This window comes from Doryrhamphus excisus, unplaced genomic scaffold (assembly GCF_030265055.1).
Source record: "Doryrhamphus excisus isolate RoL2022-K1 unplaced genomic scaffold, RoL_Dexc_1.0 HiC_scaffold_25, whole genome shotgun sequence".
Classification (NCBI taxonomy): Eukaryota; Metazoa; Chordata; class Actinopteri; order Syngnathiformes; family Syngnathidae; genus Doryrhamphus; species Doryrhamphus excisus.
In genome coordinates, this window is record NW_026652243.1 from 322,501 (window position 1) to 338,697 (window position 16,197).

Genomic DNA, 16,197 nt, shown 5'->3' on the forward strand with positions numbered 1-16,197 from the left:
TGGAGTCTAGTTTGGCCTGCGTCAACTTCAAATAGGATCTTTTCAGTTGCCCTGTTAGCTTACGGCCACACTACCCTGAAAATGCCCGATCTCGGAAGCTAAGCAGGGGCGGGCCTGGTTAGTACTTGGATGGGAGACCGCCTGGGAATACCAGGTGCTGTTAGCTTTTTATGGTTTCTGCTCTTGCCTGACAGCAGAGGGCGCTGTTTGACACTTTTTGCTGGAGTCTAGTTTGTCCTGCGTCGCCTTCAAATAGGATCTTTTCAGTTGCCTTGGCAGCTTTTGGCCATACTACCCTGAAAACGCCCGATCTCGGAAGCTAAGCAGGGGCGGGCCTGGTTAGTACTTGGATGGGAGACCGCCTGGGAATACCAGGTGCTGTAAGCTTTTTATGGTTTCTGCTCTTGCCTAACAGCAGAGGGCGCTGTTTGACACTTTTTGCTGGAGTCTAGTTTGGCCTGCGTCGCCTTCAAATAGGATCTTTTCAGTTGCCCTGGCAGCTTACGGCCATACTACCCTGAAAACGCCCGGTCTCGTCCGATCTCGGAAGCTAAGCAGGGGCCGGCCTGGTTAGTACTTGGATGGTAGACCGCCTGGGAATACCAGGTGCTGTAAGCTTTTTATGGTTTCTGCTCTTGCCTGACAGCAGAGGGCGCTGTTTGACACTTTTTGCTGGAGTCTAGTTTGGCCTGCGTCAACTTCAAATAGGATCTTTTCAGTTGCCCTGGCAGCTTACGGCCACACTACCCTGAAAACGCCCGATCTCGGAAGCTAAGCAGGGGCGGGCCTGGTTAGTACTTGGATGGGAGACCGCCTGGGAATACCAGGTGCTGTAAGCTTTTTATGGTTTCTGCTCTTGCCTGACAGCAGAGGGCGCTGTTTGACACTTTTTGCTGGAGTCTAGTTTGGCCTGCGTCTTCTTCAAATAGGATCTTTTCAGTTGCCCTGGCAGCTTACGGCCATACTACCCTGAAAACGCCCAATCTCGTCCGATCTCATCCGATCTCGGAAGCTAAGCAGGGGTGGGCCTGGTTAGTACTTGGATGGGAGACCGCCTGGGAATACCAGGTGCTGTAAGCTTTTTATGGTTTCTGCTCTTGCCTGACAGCAGAGGGCGATGTTTGACACTTTTTACTGGAGTCTAGTTTGGCCTGCGTCAACTTCAAATAGGATCTTTTTAGTTGCCCTGGCAGCTTACGGCCACACTACCCTGAAAACGCCCGATCTCGGAAGCTAAGCAGGGGCGGGCCTGGTTAGTACTTGGATGGGAGACCGCCTGGGAATACCAGGTGCTGTAAGCTTTTTATGGTTTCTGCTCTTGCCTGACAGCAGAGGGCGCTGTTTGACATGTTTTGCTGGAGTCTAGTTTGGCCTGCGTCACCTTCAAATAGGATCTTTTCAGTTGACCTGGCAGCTTACGGCCATACTACCCTGAAAACGCCCGATCTCGTCCGATCTCGGAAGCTAAGCAGGGGCGGGCCTGGTTAGTACTTGGATGGGAGACCGCCTGGGAATACCAGGTGCTGTAAGCCTTTTATGGTTTCTGCTCTTGCCTGACAGCAGAGGGCGCTGTTTGACACTTTTTGCTGGAGTCTAGTTTGGCCTGCGTGGCCTTCAAATAGGATCTTTACAGTTGCCCTGGCAGCTTACAGCCACACTACCCTGAAAACGCCTGATCTCGGAAGCTAAGCAGGGGTGCGCCTGGTTAGTACTTGGATGGGAGACCGCCAGGGAATACCAGGTGCTGTAAGCTTTTTATGGTTTCTGCTCTTGCCTGACAGCAGAGGGCGCTGTTTGACACTTTTTGCTGGAGTCTAGTTTGGCCTGCGTCACCTTCAAATAGGATCTTTTCAGTTGACCTGGCAGTTTTTGGCCATACTACCCTGAAAACGCCCGATCTCGGAAGCTAAGCAGGGGCGGGCCTGGTTAGTACTTGGATGGGAGACCGCCTGGGAATACCAGGTGCTGTAAGCTTTTCATGGTTTCTGCTCTTGCCTGACAGCAGAGGGCGCTGTTTGACATTATTTGCTGGAGTCTAGTTTGGCCTGCGTCGCCTTCAAATAGGATCTTTTCAGTTGATGTGGCAGCTTACGGCCATACTACCCTGAAAACGCCCGATCTCGTCCGATCTCAGAAGCTAAGCAGGGGCGGGCCTGGTTAGTACTTGGATGGGAGACCGCCTGGGAATACCAGGTGCTGTAAGCTTTTCATGGTTTCTGCTCTTGCCTGACAGCAGAGGGCGCTGTTTGACATGTTTTGCTGGAGTCTAGTTTGGCCTGCGTCACCTTCAAATAGGATCTTTTCAGTTGACCTGGCAGCTTACGGCCATACTACCCTGAAAACGCCCGATCTCGGAAGCTAAGCAGGGGCGGGCCTGGTTAGTACTTGGATGGGAGACCGCCTGGGAATACCAGGTGCTGTAAGCTTTTTATGGTTTCTGCTCTTGCCTGACAGCAGAGGGCGCTGTTTGACATGTTTTGATGGAGTCTAGTTTGGCCTGCGTCACCTTCAAATAGGATCTTTTCAGTTGACCTGGCAGCTTACGGCCATACTACCTTGAAAACGCCCGATCTCGTCCGATCTCGGAGGCTAAGCAGGGGCGGGCCTGGTTAGTACTTGAATGGGAGACCGCCTGGGAATACCAGGTGCTGTAAGCTTTTTATGGTTTCTGCTCTTGCCTAACAGCAGAGGGCGCTGTTTGACACTTTTTGCTGGAGTCTAGTTTGGCCTGCGTCGCCTTCAAATAGGATCTTTTCAGTTGCCCTGGCAGCTTACGGCCATACTACCCTGAAAACGCCCGGTCTCGTCCGATCTCGGAAGCGAAGCAGGGGCGGGCCTGGTTAGTACTTGGATGGGAGACCGCCTGGGAATACCAGGTGCTGTGAGCTTTTTATGGTTTCTTCTCTAGCCTGACAGCAGAGGGCGCTGTTTGACACTTTTTACTGGATCTAGTTTGGCCTGCGTCGCCTTCAAATAAGATCTTTTCAGTTGTCCTGGCAGCTTACGGCCATACCACCCTGAAAACGCCTGATCTCGTCCGATCTCGGAAGCTAAGCAGGGGCGGGCCTGGTTAGTACTTGGATGGGAGACCGCCTGGGAATACCAGGTGCTGTAAGCTTTTCATGGTTTCTGCTCTTGCCTGACAGCAGAGGGCGCTGTTTGACACTTTTTGCTGGAGTCTAGTTTGGCCTGCGTCTTCTTCAAATAGGATCTTTTCAGTTGCCCTGGCAGCTTACGGCCATACTACCCTGAAAACGCCCGATCTCGTCCGATCTCGGAAGCTAAGCAGGGGTGGGCCTGGTTAGTACTTGGATGGGAGACCGCCTGGGAATACCAGGTGCTGTAAGCCTTTTATGGTTTCTGCTCTTGCCTGACAGCAGAGGGCGCTGTTTGACACTTTTTGCTGGAGTCTAGTTTGGCCTGCGTCGCCTTCAAATAGGATCTTTACAGTTGTCCTGGCAGCTTACGGCCATACTACCCTGAAAACGCCCGATCTCGTCCGATCTCGGAAGCTAAGCAGGGGCGGGCCTGGTTAGTACTTGAATGGGAGACCGCCTGGGAATACCAGGTGCTGTAAGCTTTTTATGGTTTCTGCTCTTGCCTGACAGCAGAGGGCGCTGTTTGACATGTTTTGCTGGAGTCTAGTTTGGCCTGCGTCACCTTCAAATAGGATCTTTTCAGTTGACCTGGCAGCTTACGGCCATACTACCCTGAAAACGCCCGATCTCGTCCGATCTCGGAAGCTAAGCAGGGGCGGGCCTGGTTAGTACTTGGATGGGAGACCGCCTGGGAATACCAGGTGCTGTGAGCTTTTTATGGTTTCTTCTCTAGCCTGACAGCAGAGGGCGCTGTTTGACACTTTTTACTGGATCTAGTTTGGCCTGCGTCGCCTTCAAATAAGATCTTTTCAGTTGTCCTGGCAGCTTACGGCCATACTACCCTGAAAACGCCCGATCTCGGAAGCTAAGCAGGGGAGGGCCTGGTTAGTACTTGGATGGGAGACCGCCTGGGAATACCAGGTGCTGTAAGCTTTTTATGGTTTCTGCTCTAGCCTGACAGCAGAGGGCGCTGTTTGACACTTTTTGCTGGATCTAGTTTGGCCTGCGTCGCCTTCAAATAAGATCTTTTCAGTTGTCCTGGCAGCTTACGGCCATACCACCCTGAAAACGCCTGATCTCGTCCGATCTCGGAAGCTAAGCAGGGGCGGGCCTGGTTAGTACTTGGATGGGAGACCGCCTGGGAATACCAGGTGCTGTAAGCTTTTCATGGTTTCTGCTCTTGCCTGACAGCAGAGGGCGCTGTTTGACACTTTTTGCTGGAGTCTAGTTTGGCCTGCGTCTTCTTCAAATAGGATCTTTTCAGTTGCCCTGGCAGCTTACGGCCATACTACCCTGAAAACGCCCGATCTCGTCCGATCTCGGAAGCTAAGCAGGGGTGGGCCTGGTTAGTACTTGGATGGGAGACCGCCTGGGAATACCAGGTGCTGTAAGCCTTTTATGGTTTCTGCTCTTGCCTGACAGCAGAGGGCGCTGTTTGACACTTTTTGCTGGAGTCTAGTTTGGCCTGCGTCGCCTTCAAATAGGATCTTTACAGTTGTCCTGGCAGCTTATGGCCATACTACCCTGAAAACGCCCGATCTCGTCCGATCTCGGAAGCTAAGCAGGGGCGGGCCTGGTTAGTACTTGGATGGGAGACCGCCTGGGAATACCAGGTGCTGTAAGCCTTTTATGGTTTCTGCTCTTGCCTGACAGCAGAGGGCGCTGTTTGACACTTTTTGCTGGAGTCTAGTTTGGCCTGCGTGGCCTTCAAATAGGATCTTTACAGTTGCCCTGGCAGCTTACAGCCACACTACCCTGAAAACGCCTGATCTCGGAAGCTAAGCAGGGGTGCGCCTGGTTAGTACTTGGATGGGAGACCGCCAGGGAATACCAGGTGCTGTAAGCTTTTTATGGTTTCTGCTCTTGCCTGACAGCAGAGGGCGATGTTTGACACTTTTTACTGGAGTCTAGTTTGGCCTGCGTCAACTTCAAATAGGATCTTTTTAGTTGCCCTGGCAGCTTACGGCCACACTACCCTGAAAACGCCCGATCTCGGAAGCTAAGCAGGGGCGGGCCTGGTTAGTACTTGGATGGGAGACCGCCTGGGAATACCAGGTGCTGTAAGCTTTTTATGGTTTCTGCTCTTGCCTGACAGCAGAGGGCGCTGTTTGACATGTTTTGCTGGAGTCTAGTTTGGCCTGCGTCACCTTCAAATAGGATCTTTTCAGTTGACCTGGCAGCTTACGGCCATACTACCCTGAAAACGCCCGATCTCGTCCGATCTCGGAAGCTAAGCAGGGGCGGGCCTGGTTAGTACTTGGATGGGAGACCGCCTGGGAATACCAGGTGCTGTAAGCCTTTTATGGTTTCTGCTCTTGCCTGACAGCAGAGGGCGCTGTTTGACACTTTTTGCTGGAGTCTAGTTTGGCCTGCGTGGCCTTCAAATAGGATCTTTACAGTTGCCCTGGCAGCTTACAGCCACACTACCCTGAAAACGCCTGATCTCGGAAGCTAAGCAGGGGTGCGCCTGGTTAGTACTTGGATGGGAGACCGCCAGGGAATACCAGGTGCTGTAAGCTTTTTATGGTTTCTGCTCTTGCCTGACAGCAGAGGGCGCTGTTTGACACTTTTTGCTGGAGTCTAGTTTGGCCTGCGTCACCTTCAAATAGGATCTTTTCAGTTGACCTGGCAGTTTTTGGCCATACTACCCTGAAAACGCCCGATCTCGGAAGCTAAGCAGGGGCGGGCCTGGTTAGTACTTGGATGGGAGACCGCCTGGGAATACCAGGTGCTGTAAGCTTTTCATGGTTTCTGCTCTTGCCTGACAGCAGAGGGCGCTGTTTGACATGTTTTGCTGGAGTCTAGTTTGGCCTGCGTCACCTTCAAATAGGATCTTTTCAGTTGACCTGGCAGCTTACGGCCATACTACCCTGAAAACGCCCGATCTCGTCCGATCTCGGAAGCTAAGCAGGGGCGGGCCTGGTTAGTACTTGGATGGGAGACCGCCTGGGAATACCAGGTGCTGTAAGCCTTTTATGGTTTCTGCTCTTGCCTGACAGCAGAGGGCGCTGTTTGACACTTTTTGCTGGAGTCTAGTTTGGCCTGCGTGGCCTTCAAATAGGATCTTTACAGTTGCCCTGGCAGCTTACAGCCACACTACCCTGAAAACGCCTGATCTCGGAAGCTAAGCAGGGGTGCGCCTGGTTAGTACTTGGATGGGAGACCGCCAGGGAATACCAGGTGCTGTAAGCTTTTTATGGTTTCTGCTCTTGCCTGACAGCAGAGGGCGCTGTTTGACACTTTTTGCTGGAGTCTAGTTTGGCCTGCGTCACCTTCAAATAGGATCTTTTCAGTTGACCTGGCAGTTTTTGGCCATACTACCCTGAAAACGCCCGATCTCGGAAGCTAAGCAGGGGCGGGCCTGGTTAGTACTTGGATGGGAGACCGCCTGGGAATACCAGGTGCTGTAAGCTTTTCATGGTTTCTGCTCTTGCCTGACAGCAGAGGGCGCTGTTTGACATTATTTGCTGGAGTCTAGTTTGGCCTGCGTCGCCTTCAAATAGGATCTTTTCAGTTGATGTGGCAGCTTACGGCCATACTACCCTGAAAACGCCCGATCTCGTCCGATCTCAGAAGCTAAGCAGGGGCGGGCCTGGTTAGTACTTGGATGGGAGACCGCCTGGGAATACCAGGTGCTGTAAGCTTTTCATGGTTTCTGCTCTTGCCTGACAGCAGAGGGCGCTGTTTGACATGTTTTGCTGGAGTCTAGTTTGGCCTGCGTCACCTTCAAATAGGATCTTTTCAGTTGACCTGGCAGCTTACGGCCATACTACCCTGAAAACGCCCGATCTCGGAAGCTAAGCAGGGGCGTGCCTGGTTAGTACTTGGATGGGAGACCGCCTGGGAATACCAGGTGCTGTAAGCTTTTTATGGTTTCTGCTCTTGCCTGACAGCAGAGGGCGCTGTTTGACACTTTTTGCTGGAGTCTAGTTTGGCCTGCGTCGCCTTCAAATAGGATCTTTTCAGTTGATGTGGCAGCTTACGGCCATACTACCCTGAAAACGCCCGATCTCGTCCGATCTCGGAAGCTAAGCAGGGGTGGGCCTGGTTAGTACTTGGATGGGAGACCACCTGGCAATACCAGGTGCTGTAAGCCTTTTATGGTTTCTGCTCTTGCCTGACAGCAGAGGGCGCTGTTTGACACTTTTTGCTGGAGTCTAGTTTGGCCTGCGTCACCTTCAATAGGATCTTTTCAGTTGACCTGGCAGCTTACGGCCATACTACCCTGAAAACGCCCGATCTCGTCCGATCTCATCCGATCTCGGAAGCTAAGCAGGGGTGGGCCTGGTTAGTACTTGGGTGGGAGACCGCCTGGGAATACCAGGTGCTGTAAGCTTTTTATGGTTTCTGCTCTTGCCTGACAGCAGAGGGCGATGTTTGACACTTTTTACTGGAGTCTAGTTTGGCCTGCGTCAACTTCAAATAGGATCTTTTCAGTTGCCCTGGCAGCTTACGGCCACACTACCCTGAAAATGCCCGATCTCGGAAGCTAAGCAGGGGCGGGCCTGGTTAGTACTTGGATGGGAGACCGCCTGGGAATACCAGGTGCTGTAAGCTTTTTATGGTTTCTGCTCTTGCCTGACAGCAGAGGGCGCTGTTTGACACTTTTTGCTGGAGTCTAGTTTGTCCTGCGTCGCCTTCAAATAGGATCTTTTCAGTTGCCTTGGCAGCTTTTGGCCATACTACCCTGAAAACGCCCGATCTCGGAAGCTAAGCAGGGGCGGGCCTGGTTAGTACTTGGATGGGAGACCGCCTGGGAATACCAGGTGCTGTAAGCTTTTTATGGTTTCTGCTCTTGCCTAACAGCAGAGGGCGCTGTTTGACACTTTTTGCTGGAGTCTAGTTTGGCCTGCGTCGCCTTCAAATAGGATCTTTTCAGTTGCCCTGGCAGCTTACGGCCATACTACCCTGAAAACGCCCGGTCTCGTCCGATCTCGGAAGCTAAGCAGGGGCCGGCCTGGTTAGTACTTGGATGGTAGACCGCCTGGGAATACCAGGTGCTGTAAGCTTTTTATGGTTTCTGCTCTTGCCTGACAGCAGAGGGCGCTGTTTGACACTTTTTGCTGGAGTCTAGTTTGGCCTGCGTCAACTTCAAATAGGATCTTTTCAGTTGCCCTGGCAGCTTACGGCCACACTACCCTGAAAACGCCCGATCTCGGAAGCTAAGCAGGGGCGGGCCTGGTTAGTACTTGGATGGGAGACCGCCTGGGAATACCAGGTGCTGTAAGCTTTTTATGGTTTCTGCTCTTGCCTGATAGCAGAGGGCGCTGTTTGACACTTTTTGCTGGAGTCTAGTTTGGCCTGCGTCTTCTTCAAATAGGATCTTTTCAGTTGCCCTGGCAGCTTACGGCCATACTACCCTGAAAACGCCCAATCTCGTCCGATCTCATCCGATCTCGGAAGCTAAGCAGGGGTGGGCCTGGTTAGTACTTGGATGGGAGACCGCCTGGGAATACCAGGTGCTGTAAGCTTTTTATGGTTTCTGCTCTTGCCTGACAGCAGAGGGCGATGTTTGACACTTTTTACTGGAGTCTAGTTTGGCCTGCGTCAACTTCAAATAGGATCTTTTCAGTTGCCCTGGCAGCTTACGGCCACACTACCCTGAAAACGCCCGATCTCGGAAGCTAAGCAGGGGTGGGCCTGGTTAGTACTTGGATGGGAGACCGCCTGGGAATACCAGGTGCTGTAAGCTTTTTATGGTTTCTGCTCTTGCCTGACAGCAGAGGGCGCTGTTTGACATGTTTTGCTGGAGTCTAGTTTGGCCTGCGTCACCTTCAAATAGGATCTTTTCAGTTGACCTGGCAGCTTACGGCCATACTACCCTGAAAACGCCCGATCTCGTCCGATCTCGGAAGCTAAGCAGGGGTGGGCCTGGTTAGTACTTGGATGGGAGACCACCTGGCAATACCAGGTGCTGTAAGCCTTTTATGGTTTCTGCTCTTGCCTGACAGCAGAGGGCGCTGTTTGACACTTTTTGCTGGAGTCTAGTTTGGCCTGCGTCACCTTCAAATAGGATCTTTTCAGTTGACCTGGCAGCTTACGGCCATACTACCCTGAAAACGCCCGATCTCGTCCGATCTCATCCGATCTCGGAAGCTAAGCAGGGGTGGGCCTGGTTAGTACTTGGGTGGGAGACCGCCTGGGAATACCAGGTGCTGTAAGCTTTTTATGGTTTCTGCTCTTGCCTGACAGCAGAGGGCGATGTTTGACACTTTTTACTGGAGTCTAGTTTGGCCTGCGTCAACTTCAAATAGGATCTTTTCAGTTGCCCTGTTAGCTTACGGCCACACTACCCTGAAAATGCCCGATCTCGGAAGCTAAGCAGGGGCGGGCCTGGTTAGTACTTGGATGGGAGACCGCCTGGGAATACCAGGTGCTGTTAGCTTTTTATGGTTTCTGCTCTTGCCTGACAGCAGAGGGCGCTGTTTGACACTTTTTGCTGGAGTCTAGTTTGTCCTGCGTCGCCTTCAAATAGGATCTTTTCAGTTGCCTTGGCAGCTTTTGGCCATACTACCCTGAAAACGCCCGATCTCGGAAGCTAAGCAGGGGCGGGCCTGGTTAGTACTTGGATGGGAGACCGCCTGGGAATACCAGGTGCTGTAAGCTTTTTATGGTTTCTGCTCTTGCCTAACAGCAGAGGGCGCTGTTTGACACTTTTTGCTGGAGTCTAGTTTGGCCTGCGTCGCCTTCAAATAGGATCTTTTCAGTTGCCCTGGCAGCTTACGGCCATACTACCCTGAAAACGCCCGGTCTCGTCCGATCTCGGAAGCTAAGCAGGGGCCGGCCTGGTTAGTACTTGGATGGTAGACCGCCTGGGAATACCAGGTGCTGTAAGCTTTTTATGGTTTCTGCTCTTGCCTGACAGCAGAGGGCGCTGTTTGACACTTTTTGCTGGAGTCTAGTTTGGCCTGCGTCAACTTCAAATAGGATCTTTTCAGTTGCCCTGGCAGCTTACGGCCACACTACCCTGAAAACGCCCGATCTCGGAAGCTAAGCAGGGGCGGGCCTGGTTAGTACTTGGATGGGAGACCGCCTGGGAATACCAGGTGCTGTAAGCTTTTTATGGTTTCTGCTCTTGCCTGACAGCAGAGGGCGCTGTTTGACACTTTTTGCTGGAGTCTAGTTTGGCCTGCGTCTTCTTCAAATAGGATCTTTTCAGTTGCCCTGGCAGCTTACGGCCATACTACCCTGAAAACGCCCAATCTCGTCCGATCTCATCCGATCTCGGAAGCTAAGCAGGGGTGGGCCTGGTTAGTACTTGGATGGGAGACCGCCTGGGAATACCAGGTGCTGTAAGCTTTTTATGGTTTCTGCTCTTGCCTGACAGCAGAGGGCGCTGTTTGACATGTTTTGCTGGAGTCTAGTTTGGCCTGCGTCACCTTCAAATAGGATCTTTTCAGTTGACCTGGCAGCTTACGGCCATACTACCCTGAAAACGCCCGATCTCGTCCCATCTCGGAAGCTAAGCAGGGGCGGGCCTGGTTAGTACTTGGATGGGAGACCGCCTGGGAATACCAGGTGCTGTAAGCCTTTTATGGTTTCTGCTCTTGCCTGACAGCAGAGGGCGCTGTTTGACACTTTTTGCTGGAGTCTAGTTTGGCCTGCGTGGCCTTCAAATAGGATCTTTACAGTTGCCCTGGCAGCTTACAGCCACACTACCCTGAAAACGCCTGATCTCGGAAGCTAAGCAGGGGTGCGCCTGGTTAGTACTTGGATGGGAGACCGCCAGGGAATACCAGGTGCTGTAAGCTTTTTATGGTTTCTGCTCTTGCCTGACAGCAGAGGGCGCTGTTTGACACTTTTTGCTGGAGTCTAGTTTGGCCTGCGTCACCTTCAAATAGGATCTTTTCAGTTGACCTGGCAGTTTTTGGCCATACTACCCTGAAAACGCCCGATCTCGGAAGCTAAGCAGGGGCGGGCCTGGTTAGTACTTGGATGGGAGACCGCCTGGGAATACCAGGTGCTGTAAGCTTTTCATGGTTTCTGCTCTTGCCTGACAGCAGAGGGCGCTGTTTGACATTATTTGCTGGAGTCTAGTTTGGCCTGCGTCGCCTTCAAATAGGATCTTTTCAGTTGATGTGGCAGCTTACGGCCATACTACCCTGAAAACGCCCGATCTCGTCCGATCTCAGAAGCTAAGCAGGGGCGGGCCTGGTTAGTACTTGGATGGGAGACCGCCTGGGAATACCAGGTGCTGTAAGCTTTTCATGGTTTCTGCTCTTGCCTGACAGCAGAGGGCGCTGTTTGACATGTTTTGCTGGAGTCTAGTTTGGCCTGCGTCACCTTCAAATAGGATCTTTTCAGTTGACCTGGCAGCTTACGGCCATACTACCCTGAAAACGCCCGATCTCGGAAGCTAAGCAGGGGCGGGCCTGGTTAGTACTTGGATGGGAGACCGCCTGGGAATACCAGGTGCTGTAAGCTTTTTATGGTTTCTGCTCTTGCCTGACAGCAGAGGGCGCTGTTTGACATGTTTTGCTGGAGTCTAGTTTGGCCTGCGTCACCTTCAAATAGGATCTTTTCAGTTGACCTGGCAGCTTACGGCCATACTACCTTGAAAACGCCCGATCTCGTCCGATCTCGGAGGCTAAGCAGGGGCGGGCCTGGTTAGTACTTGAATGGGAGACCGCCTGGGAATACCAGGTGCTGTAAGCTTTTTATGGTTTCTGCTCTTGCCTAACAGCAGAGGGCGCTGTTTGACACTTTTTGCAGGAGTCTAGTTTGGCCTGCGTCGCCTTCAAATAGGATCTTTTCAGTTGCCCTGGCAGCTTACGGCCATACTACCCTGAAAACGCCCGGTCTCGTCCGATCTCGGAAGCGAAGCAGGGGCGGGCCTGGTTAGTACTTGGATGGGAGACCGCCTGGGAATACCAGGTGCTGTGAGCTTTTTATGGTTTCTTCTCTAGCCTGACAGCAGAGGGCGCTGTTTGACACTTTTTACTGGATCTAGTTTGGCCTGCGTCGCCTTCAAATAAGATCTTTTCAGTTGTCCTGGCAGCTTACGGCCATACCACCCTGAAAACGCCTGATCTCGTCCGATCTCGGAAGCTAAGCAGGGGCGGGCCTGGTTAGTACTTGGATGGGAGACCGCCTGGGAATACCAGGTGCTGTAAGCTTTTCATGGTTTCTGCTCTTGCCTGACAGCAGAGGGCGCTGTTTGACACTTTTTGCTGGAGTCTAGTTTGGCCTGCGTCTTCTTCAAATAGGATCTTTTCAGTTGCCCTGGCAGCTTACGGCCATACTACCCTGAAAACGCCCGATCTCGTCCGATCTCGGAAGCTAAGCAGGGGTGGGCCTGGTTAGTACTTGGATGGGAGACCGCCTGGGAATACCAGGTGCTGTAAGCCTTTTATGGTTTCTGCTCTTGCCTGACAGCAGAGGGCGCTGTTTGACACTTTTTGCTGGAGTCTAGTTTGGCCTGCGTCGCCTTCAAATAGGATCTTTACAGTTGTCCTGGCAGCTTACGGCCATACTACCCTGAAAACGCCCGATCTCGTCCGATCTCGGAAGCTAAGCAGGGGCGGGCCTGGTTAGTACTTGAATGGGAGACCGCCTGGGAATACCAGGTGCTGTAAGCTTTTTATGGTTTCTGCTCTTGCCTGACAGCAGAGGGCGCTGTTTGACATGTTTTGCTGGAGTCTAGTTTGGCCTGCGTCACCTTCAAATAGGATCTTTTCAGTTGACCTGGCAGCTTACGGCCATACTACCCTGAAAACGCCCGATCTCGTCCGATCTCGGAAGCTAAGCAGGGGCGGGCCTGGTTAGTACTTGGATGGGAGACCGCCTGGGAATACCAGGTGCTGTAAGCTTTTCATGGTTTCTGCTCTTGCCTGACAGCAGAGGGCGCTGTTTGACATTATTTGCTGGAGTCTAGTTTGGCCTGCGTCGCCTTCAAATAGGATCTTTTCAGTTGATGTGGCAGCTTACGGCCATACTACCCTGAAAACGCCCGATCTCGTCCGATCTCAGAAGCTAAGCAGGGGCGGGCCTGGTTAGTACTTGGATGGGAGACCGCCTGGGAATACCAGGTGCTGTAAGCTTTTCATGGTTTCTGCTCTTGCCTGACAGCAGAGGGCGCTGTTTGACATGTTTTGCTGGAGTCTAGTTTGGCCTGCGTCACCTTCAAATAGGATCTTTTCAGTTGACCTGGCAGCTTACGGCCATACTACCCTGAAAACGCCCGATCTCGGAAGCTAAGCAGGGGCGGGCCTGGTTAGTACTTGGATGGGAGACCGCCTGGGAATACCAGGTGCTGTAAGCTTTTTATGGTTTCTGCTCTTGCCTGACAGCAGAGGGCGCTGTTTGACATGTTTTGCTGGAGTCTAGTTTGGCCTGCGTCACCTTCAAATAGGATCTTTTCAGTTGACCTGGCAGCTTACGGCCATACTACCTTGAAAACGCCCGATCTCGTCCGATCTCGGAGGCTAAGCAGGGGCGGGCCTGGTTAGTACTTGAATGGGAGACCGCCTGGGAATACCAGGTGCTGTAAGCTTTTTATGGTTTCTGCTCTTGCCTAACAGCAGAGGGCGCTGTTTGACACTTTTTGCTGGAGTCTAGTTTGGCCTGCGTCGCCTTCAAATAGGATCTTTTCAGTTGCCCTGGCAGCTTACGGCCATACTACCCTGAAAACGCCCGGTCTCGTCCGATCTCGGAAGCGAAGCAGGGGCGGGCCTGGTTAGTACTTGGATGGGAGACCGCCTGGGAATACCAGGTGCTGTGAGCTTTTTATGGTTTCTTCTCTAGCCTGACAGCAGAGGGCGCTGTTTGACACTTTTTACTGGATCTAGTTTGGCCTGCGTCGCCTTCAAATAAGATCTTTTCAGTTGTCCTGGCAGCTTACGGCCATACCACCCTGAAAACGCCTGATCTCGTCCGATCTCGGAAGCTAAGCAGGGGCGGGCCTGGTTAGTACTTGGATGGGAGACCGCCTGGGAATACCAGGTGCTGTAAGCTTTTCATGGTTTCTGCTCTTGCCTGACAGCAGAGGGCGCTGTTTGACACTTTTTGCTGGAGTCTAGTTTGGCCTGCGTCTTCTTCAAATAGGATCTTTTCAGTTGCCCTGGCAGCTTACGGCCATACTACCCTGAAAACGCCCGATCTCGTCCGATCTCGGAAGCTAAGCAGGGGTGGGCCTGGTTAGTACTTGGATGGGAGACCGCCTGGGAATACCAGGTGCTGTAAGCCTTTTATGGTTTCTGCTCTTGCCTGACAGCAGAGGGCGCTGTTTGACACTTTTTGCTGGAGTCTAGTTTGGCCTGCGTCGCCTTCAAATAGGATCTTTACAGTTGTCCTGGCAGCTTACGGCCATACTACCCTGAAAACGCCCGATCTCGTCCGATCTCGGAAGCGAAGCAGGGGCGGGCCTGGTTAGTACTTGAATGGGAGACCGCCTGGGAATACCAGGTGCTGTAAGCTTTTTATGGTTTCTGCTCTTGCCTGACAGCAGAGGGCGCTGTTTGACATGTTTTGCTGGAGTCTAGTTTGGCCTGCGTCACCTTCAAATAGGATCTTTTCAGTTGACCTGGCAGCTTACGGCCATACTACCCTGAAAACGCCCGATCTCGTCCGATCTCGGAAGCTAAGCAGGGGCGGGCCTGGTTAGTACTTGGATGGGAGACCGCCTGGGAATACCAGGTGCTGTGAGCTTTTTATGGTTTCTTCTCTAGCCTGACAGCAGAGGGCGCTGTTTGACACTTTTTACTGGATCTAGTTTGGCCTGCGTCGCCTTCAAATAAGATCTTTTCAGTTGTCCTGGCAGCTTACGGCCATACTACCCTGAAAACGCCCGATCTCGGAAGCTAAGCAGGGGAGGGCCTGGTTAGTACTTGGATGGGAGACCGCCTGGGAATACCAGGTGCTGTAAGCTTTTTATGGTTTCTGCTCTAGCCTGACAGCAGAGGGCGCTGTTTGACACTTTTTGCTGGATCTAGTTTGGCCTGCGTCGCCTTCAAATAAGATCTTTTCAGTTGTCCTGGCAGCTTACGGCCATACCACCCTGAAAACGCCTGATCTCGTCCGATCTCAGAAGCTAAGCAGGGGCGGGCCTGGTTAGTACTTGGATGGGAGACCGCCTGGGAATACCAGGTGCTGTAAGCTTTTCATGGTTTCTGCTCTTGCCTGACAGCAGAGGGCGCTGTTTGACACTTTTTGCTGGAGTCTAGTTTGGCCTGCGTCTTCTTCAAATAGGATCTTTTCAGTTGCCCTGGCAGCTTACGGCCATACTACCCTGAAAACGCCCGATCTCGTCCGATCTCGGAAGCTAAGCAGGGGTGGGCCTGGTTAGTACTTGGATGGGAGACCGCCTGGGAATACCAGGTGCTGTAAGCCTTTTATGGTTTCTGCTCTTGCCTGACAGCAGAGGGCGCTGTTTGACACTTTTTGCTGGAGTCTAGTTTGGCCTGCGTCGCCTTCAAATAGGATCTTTACAGTTGTCCTGGCAGCTTATGGCCATACTACCCTGAAAACGCCCGATCTCGTCCGATCTCGGAAGCTAAGCAGGGGCGGGCCTGGTTAGTACTTGGATGGGAGACCGCCTGGGAATACCAGGTGCTGTAAGCCTTTTATGGTTTCTGCTCTTGCCTGACAGCAGAGGGCGCTGTTTGACACTTTTTGCTGGAGTCTAGTTTGGCCTGCGTGGCCTTCAAATAGGATCTTTACAGTTGCCCTGGCAGCTTACAGCCACACTACCCTGAAAACGCCTGATCTCGGAAGCTAAGCAGGGGTGCGCCTGGTTAGTACTTGGATGGGAGACCGCCAGGGAATACCAGGTGCTGTAAGCTTTTTATGGTTTCTGCTCTTGCCTGACAGCAGAGGGCGATGTTTGACACTTTTTACTGGAGTCTAGTTTGGCCTGCGTCAACTTCAAATAGGATCTTTTTAGTTGCCCTGGCAGCTTACGGCCACACTACCCTGAAAACGCCCGATCTCGGAAGCTAAGCAGGGGCGGGCCTGGTTAGTACTTGGATGGGAGACCGCCTGGGAATACCAGGTGCTGTAAGCTTTTTATGGTTTCTGCTCTTGCCTGACAGCAGAGGGCGCTGTTTGACATGTTTTGCTGGAGTCTAGTTTGGCCTGCGTCACCTTCAAATAGGATCTTTTC

General features: G+C 52.5%; 37 non-coding genes and 34 pseudogenes across 37 annotated transcripts; all 71 read left to right on the plus strand.

The window, feature by feature from the left end:
• Window positions 1–57: 57 nt before the first annotated feature.
• LOC131113824 (5S ribosomal RNA) lies at window positions 58–166 on the plus strand (annotated as a pseudogene).
• Window positions 167–278: 112 nt separating this feature from the next.
• LOC131112938 (5S ribosomal RNA) lies at window positions 279–387 on the plus strand (annotated as a pseudogene).
• A 112-nt stretch (window positions 388–499) lies between these two features.
• On the plus strand, window positions 500–618 carry LOC131117978 (5S ribosomal RNA). The gene has a single exon (XR_009125175.1). It is a non-coding gene; the product is annotated as a 5S ribosomal RNA (ribosomal RNA).
• A 112-nt stretch (window positions 619–730) lies between these two features.
• LOC131112375 (5S ribosomal RNA) lies at window positions 731–839 on the plus strand (annotated as a pseudogene).
• A 112-nt stretch (window positions 840–951) lies between these two features.
• Window positions 952–1,080, plus strand: LOC131118527 (5S ribosomal RNA; annotated as a pseudogene).
• Window positions 1,081–1,192: 112 nt separating this feature from the next.
• LOC131112376 (5S ribosomal RNA) lies at window positions 1,193–1,301 on the plus strand (annotated as a pseudogene).
• Window positions 1,302–1,413: 112 nt separating this feature from the next.
• On the plus strand, window positions 1,414–1,532 carry LOC131118203 (5S ribosomal RNA). Its single transcript, XR_009125369.1, has one exon. It is a non-coding gene; the product is annotated as a 5S ribosomal RNA (ribosomal RNA).
• Window positions 1,533–1,644: 112 nt separating this feature from the next.
• Window positions 1,645–1,753, plus strand: LOC131114152 (5S ribosomal RNA; annotated as a pseudogene).
• A 112-nt stretch (window positions 1,754–1,865) lies between these two features.
• On the plus strand, window positions 1,866–1,974 carry LOC131113494 (5S ribosomal RNA; annotated as a pseudogene).
• Window positions 1,975–2,086: 112 nt separating this feature from the next.
• Window positions 2,087–2,205, plus strand: LOC131116374 (5S ribosomal RNA). The gene has a single exon (XR_009123624.1). It is a non-coding gene; the product is annotated as a 5S ribosomal RNA (ribosomal RNA).
• Window positions 2,206–2,317: 112 nt separating this feature from the next.
• LOC131111733 (5S ribosomal RNA) lies at window positions 2,318–2,426 on the plus strand (annotated as a pseudogene).
• Window positions 2,427–2,538: 112 nt separating this feature from the next.
• LOC131117568 (5S ribosomal RNA) lies at window positions 2,539–2,657 on the plus strand. The gene has a single exon (XR_009124782.1). It is a non-coding gene; the product is annotated as a 5S ribosomal RNA (ribosomal RNA).
• A 112-nt stretch (window positions 2,658–2,769) lies between these two features.
• On the plus strand, window positions 2,770–2,888 carry LOC131117534 (5S ribosomal RNA). The gene has a single exon (XR_009124749.1). It is a non-coding gene; the product is annotated as a 5S ribosomal RNA (ribosomal RNA).
• Window positions 2,889–2,999: 111 nt separating this feature from the next.
• On the plus strand, window positions 3,000–3,118 carry LOC131119180 (5S ribosomal RNA). The gene has a single exon (XR_009126307.1). It is a non-coding gene; the product is annotated as a 5S ribosomal RNA (ribosomal RNA).
• A 112-nt stretch (window positions 3,119–3,230) lies between these two features.
• On the plus strand, window positions 3,231–3,349 carry LOC131118677 (5S ribosomal RNA). Its single transcript, XR_009125835.1, has one exon. It is a non-coding gene; the product is annotated as a 5S ribosomal RNA (ribosomal RNA).
• Window positions 3,350–3,461: 112 nt separating this feature from the next.
• LOC131115506 (5S ribosomal RNA) lies at window positions 3,462–3,580 on the plus strand. Its single transcript, XR_009122782.1, has one exon. It is a non-coding gene; the product is annotated as a 5S ribosomal RNA (ribosomal RNA).
• Window positions 3,581–3,692: 112 nt separating this feature from the next.
• Window positions 3,693–3,811, plus strand: LOC131115599 (5S ribosomal RNA). The gene has a single exon (XR_009122876.1). It is a non-coding gene; the product is annotated as a 5S ribosomal RNA (ribosomal RNA).
• Window positions 3,812–3,922: 111 nt separating this feature from the next.
• On the plus strand, window positions 3,923–4,031 carry LOC131111600 (5S ribosomal RNA; annotated as a pseudogene).
• Window positions 4,032–4,142: 111 nt separating this feature from the next.
• Window positions 4,143–4,261, plus strand: LOC131119191 (5S ribosomal RNA). Its single transcript, XR_009126318.1, has one exon. It is a non-coding gene; the product is annotated as a 5S ribosomal RNA (ribosomal RNA).
• Window positions 4,262–4,373: 112 nt separating this feature from the next.
• On the plus strand, window positions 4,374–4,492 carry LOC131118792 (5S ribosomal RNA). The gene has a single exon (XR_009125943.1). It is a non-coding gene; the product is annotated as a 5S ribosomal RNA (ribosomal RNA).
• Window positions 4,493–4,604: 112 nt separating this feature from the next.
• Window positions 4,605–4,723, plus strand: LOC131115345 (5S ribosomal RNA). Its single transcript, XR_009122626.1, has one exon. It is a non-coding gene; the product is annotated as a 5S ribosomal RNA (ribosomal RNA).
• A 112-nt stretch (window positions 4,724–4,835) lies between these two features.
• LOC131114153 (5S ribosomal RNA) lies at window positions 4,836–4,944 on the plus strand (annotated as a pseudogene).
• Window positions 4,945–5,056: 112 nt separating this feature from the next.
• LOC131112378 (5S ribosomal RNA) lies at window positions 5,057–5,165 on the plus strand (annotated as a pseudogene).
• A 112-nt stretch (window positions 5,166–5,277) lies between these two features.
• On the plus strand, window positions 5,278–5,396 carry LOC131118214 (5S ribosomal RNA). Its single transcript, XR_009125380.1, has one exon. It is a non-coding gene; the product is annotated as a 5S ribosomal RNA (ribosomal RNA).
• Window positions 5,397–5,508: 112 nt separating this feature from the next.
• Window positions 5,509–5,617, plus strand: LOC131114155 (5S ribosomal RNA; annotated as a pseudogene).
• A 112-nt stretch (window positions 5,618–5,729) lies between these two features.
• On the plus strand, window positions 5,730–5,838 carry LOC131113495 (5S ribosomal RNA; annotated as a pseudogene).
• A 112-nt stretch (window positions 5,839–5,950) lies between these two features.
• On the plus strand, window positions 5,951–6,069 carry LOC131118226 (5S ribosomal RNA). Its single transcript, XR_009125392.1, has one exon. It is a non-coding gene; the product is annotated as a 5S ribosomal RNA (ribosomal RNA).
• A 112-nt stretch (window positions 6,070–6,181) lies between these two features.
• On the plus strand, window positions 6,182–6,290 carry LOC131114156 (5S ribosomal RNA; annotated as a pseudogene).
• A 112-nt stretch (window positions 6,291–6,402) lies between these two features.
• Window positions 6,403–6,511, plus strand: LOC131113496 (5S ribosomal RNA; annotated as a pseudogene).
• Window positions 6,512–6,623: 112 nt separating this feature from the next.
• On the plus strand, window positions 6,624–6,742 carry LOC131116376 (5S ribosomal RNA). The gene has a single exon (XR_009123626.1). It is a non-coding gene; the product is annotated as a 5S ribosomal RNA (ribosomal RNA).
• Window positions 6,743–6,854: 112 nt separating this feature from the next.
• On the plus strand, window positions 6,855–6,963 carry LOC131113132 (5S ribosomal RNA; annotated as a pseudogene).
• A 112-nt stretch (window positions 6,964–7,075) lies between these two features.
• Window positions 7,076–7,194, plus strand: LOC131116360 (5S ribosomal RNA). Its single transcript, XR_009123610.1, has one exon. It is a non-coding gene; the product is annotated as a 5S ribosomal RNA (ribosomal RNA).
• A 111-nt stretch (window positions 7,195–7,305) lies between these two features.
• On the plus strand, window positions 7,306–7,434 carry LOC131118020 (5S ribosomal RNA; annotated as a pseudogene).
• A 112-nt stretch (window positions 7,435–7,546) lies between these two features.
• LOC131113026 (5S ribosomal RNA) lies at window positions 7,547–7,655 on the plus strand (annotated as a pseudogene).
• A 112-nt stretch (window positions 7,656–7,767) lies between these two features.
• LOC131112939 (5S ribosomal RNA) lies at window positions 7,768–7,876 on the plus strand (annotated as a pseudogene).
• Window positions 7,877–7,988: 112 nt separating this feature from the next.
• Window positions 7,989–8,107, plus strand: LOC131117979 (5S ribosomal RNA). The gene has a single exon (XR_009125176.1). It is a non-coding gene; the product is annotated as a 5S ribosomal RNA (ribosomal RNA).
• Window positions 8,108–8,219: 112 nt separating this feature from the next.
• LOC131112379 (5S ribosomal RNA) lies at window positions 8,220–8,328 on the plus strand (annotated as a pseudogene).
• A 112-nt stretch (window positions 8,329–8,440) lies between these two features.
• On the plus strand, window positions 8,441–8,569 carry LOC131118528 (5S ribosomal RNA; annotated as a pseudogene).
• A 112-nt stretch (window positions 8,570–8,681) lies between these two features.
• Window positions 8,682–8,790, plus strand: LOC131112075 (5S ribosomal RNA; annotated as a pseudogene).
• Window positions 8,791–8,902: 112 nt separating this feature from the next.
• On the plus strand, window positions 8,903–9,021 carry LOC131116361 (5S ribosomal RNA). Its single transcript, XR_009123611.1, has one exon. It is a non-coding gene; the product is annotated as a 5S ribosomal RNA (ribosomal RNA).
• Window positions 9,022–9,133: 112 nt separating this feature from the next.
• On the plus strand, window positions 9,134–9,262 carry LOC131118021 (5S ribosomal RNA; annotated as a pseudogene).
• Window positions 9,263–9,374: 112 nt separating this feature from the next.
• Window positions 9,375–9,483, plus strand: LOC131113825 (5S ribosomal RNA; annotated as a pseudogene).
• A 112-nt stretch (window positions 9,484–9,595) lies between these two features.
• On the plus strand, window positions 9,596–9,704 carry LOC131112940 (5S ribosomal RNA; annotated as a pseudogene).
• Window positions 9,705–9,816: 112 nt separating this feature from the next.
• LOC131117980 (5S ribosomal RNA) lies at window positions 9,817–9,935 on the plus strand. The gene has a single exon (XR_009125177.1). It is a non-coding gene; the product is annotated as a 5S ribosomal RNA (ribosomal RNA).
• Window positions 9,936–10,047: 112 nt separating this feature from the next.
• On the plus strand, window positions 10,048–10,156 carry LOC131112381 (5S ribosomal RNA; annotated as a pseudogene).
• Window positions 10,157–10,268: 112 nt separating this feature from the next.
• On the plus strand, window positions 10,269–10,397 carry LOC131118529 (5S ribosomal RNA; annotated as a pseudogene).
• Window positions 10,398–10,509: 112 nt separating this feature from the next.
• Window positions 10,510–10,628, plus strand: LOC131117699 (5S ribosomal RNA). The gene has a single exon (XR_009124909.1). It is a non-coding gene; the product is annotated as a 5S ribosomal RNA (ribosomal RNA).
• A 112-nt stretch (window positions 10,629–10,740) lies between these two features.
• Window positions 10,741–10,849, plus strand: LOC131114157 (5S ribosomal RNA; annotated as a pseudogene).
• A 112-nt stretch (window positions 10,850–10,961) lies between these two features.
• On the plus strand, window positions 10,962–11,070 carry LOC131113497 (5S ribosomal RNA; annotated as a pseudogene).
• Window positions 11,071–11,182: 112 nt separating this feature from the next.
• On the plus strand, window positions 11,183–11,301 carry LOC131116377 (5S ribosomal RNA). Its single transcript, XR_009123627.1, has one exon. It is a non-coding gene; the product is annotated as a 5S ribosomal RNA (ribosomal RNA).
• Window positions 11,302–11,413: 112 nt separating this feature from the next.
• Window positions 11,414–11,522, plus strand: LOC131111734 (5S ribosomal RNA; annotated as a pseudogene).
• A 112-nt stretch (window positions 11,523–11,634) lies between these two features.
• On the plus strand, window positions 11,635–11,753 carry LOC131117569 (5S ribosomal RNA). The gene has a single exon (XR_009124783.1). It is a non-coding gene; the product is annotated as a 5S ribosomal RNA (ribosomal RNA).
• A 112-nt stretch (window positions 11,754–11,865) lies between these two features.
• Window positions 11,866–11,984, plus strand: LOC131117535 (5S ribosomal RNA). Its single transcript, XR_009124750.1, has one exon. It is a non-coding gene; the product is annotated as a 5S ribosomal RNA (ribosomal RNA).
• Window positions 11,985–12,095: 111 nt separating this feature from the next.
• LOC131111460 (5S ribosomal RNA) lies at window positions 12,096–12,214 on the plus strand. Its single transcript, XR_009121172.1, has one exon. It is a non-coding gene; the product is annotated as a 5S ribosomal RNA (ribosomal RNA).
• A 112-nt stretch (window positions 12,215–12,326) lies between these two features.
• On the plus strand, window positions 12,327–12,445 carry LOC131118906 (5S ribosomal RNA). Its single transcript, XR_009126047.1, has one exon. It is a non-coding gene; the product is annotated as a 5S ribosomal RNA (ribosomal RNA).
• Window positions 12,446–12,557: 112 nt separating this feature from the next.
• On the plus strand, window positions 12,558–12,676 carry LOC131115507 (5S ribosomal RNA). Its single transcript, XR_009122783.1, has one exon. It is a non-coding gene; the product is annotated as a 5S ribosomal RNA (ribosomal RNA).
• Window positions 12,677–12,788: 112 nt separating this feature from the next.
• LOC131114412 (5S ribosomal RNA) lies at window positions 12,789–12,907 on the plus strand. Its single transcript, XR_009121723.1, has one exon. It is a non-coding gene; the product is annotated as a 5S ribosomal RNA (ribosomal RNA).
• Window positions 12,908–13,019: 112 nt separating this feature from the next.
• Window positions 13,020–13,138, plus strand: LOC131116378 (5S ribosomal RNA). The gene has a single exon (XR_009123628.1). It is a non-coding gene; the product is annotated as a 5S ribosomal RNA (ribosomal RNA).
• Window positions 13,139–13,250: 112 nt separating this feature from the next.
• Window positions 13,251–13,359, plus strand: LOC131111735 (5S ribosomal RNA; annotated as a pseudogene).
• A 112-nt stretch (window positions 13,360–13,471) lies between these two features.
• LOC131117570 (5S ribosomal RNA) lies at window positions 13,472–13,590 on the plus strand. The gene has a single exon (XR_009124784.1). It is a non-coding gene; the product is annotated as a 5S ribosomal RNA (ribosomal RNA).
• Window positions 13,591–13,702: 112 nt separating this feature from the next.
• Window positions 13,703–13,821, plus strand: LOC131117536 (5S ribosomal RNA). Its single transcript, XR_009124751.1, has one exon. It is a non-coding gene; the product is annotated as a 5S ribosomal RNA (ribosomal RNA).
• Window positions 13,822–13,932: 111 nt separating this feature from the next.
• LOC131111472 (5S ribosomal RNA) lies at window positions 13,933–14,051 on the plus strand. Its single transcript, XR_009121183.1, has one exon. It is a non-coding gene; the product is annotated as a 5S ribosomal RNA (ribosomal RNA).
• Window positions 14,052–14,163: 112 nt separating this feature from the next.
• Window positions 14,164–14,282, plus strand: LOC131119021 (5S ribosomal RNA). Its single transcript, XR_009126153.1, has one exon. It is a non-coding gene; the product is annotated as a 5S ribosomal RNA (ribosomal RNA).
• Window positions 14,283–14,394: 112 nt separating this feature from the next.
• Window positions 14,395–14,513, plus strand: LOC131116243 (5S ribosomal RNA). Its single transcript, XR_009123499.1, has one exon. It is a non-coding gene; the product is annotated as a 5S ribosomal RNA (ribosomal RNA).
• Window positions 14,514–14,625: 112 nt separating this feature from the next.
• On the plus strand, window positions 14,626–14,744 carry LOC131115600 (5S ribosomal RNA). Its single transcript, XR_009122877.1, has one exon. It is a non-coding gene; the product is annotated as a 5S ribosomal RNA (ribosomal RNA).
• A 111-nt stretch (window positions 14,745–14,855) lies between these two features.
• On the plus strand, window positions 14,856–14,964 carry LOC131111601 (5S ribosomal RNA; annotated as a pseudogene).
• A 111-nt stretch (window positions 14,965–15,075) lies between these two features.
• Window positions 15,076–15,194, plus strand: LOC131116134 (5S ribosomal RNA). The gene has a single exon (XR_009123395.1). It is a non-coding gene; the product is annotated as a 5S ribosomal RNA (ribosomal RNA).
• A 112-nt stretch (window positions 15,195–15,306) lies between these two features.
• Window positions 15,307–15,425, plus strand: LOC131119139 (5S ribosomal RNA). Its single transcript, XR_009126266.1, has one exon. It is a non-coding gene; the product is annotated as a 5S ribosomal RNA (ribosomal RNA).
• Window positions 15,426–15,537: 112 nt separating this feature from the next.
• Window positions 15,538–15,656, plus strand: LOC131115346 (5S ribosomal RNA). The gene has a single exon (XR_009122628.1). It is a non-coding gene; the product is annotated as a 5S ribosomal RNA (ribosomal RNA).
• A 112-nt stretch (window positions 15,657–15,768) lies between these two features.
• On the plus strand, window positions 15,769–15,877 carry LOC131114158 (5S ribosomal RNA; annotated as a pseudogene).
• Window positions 15,878–15,989: 112 nt separating this feature from the next.
• Window positions 15,990–16,098, plus strand: LOC131112382 (5S ribosomal RNA; annotated as a pseudogene).
• Window positions 16,099–16,197: the final 99 nt, after the last annotated feature.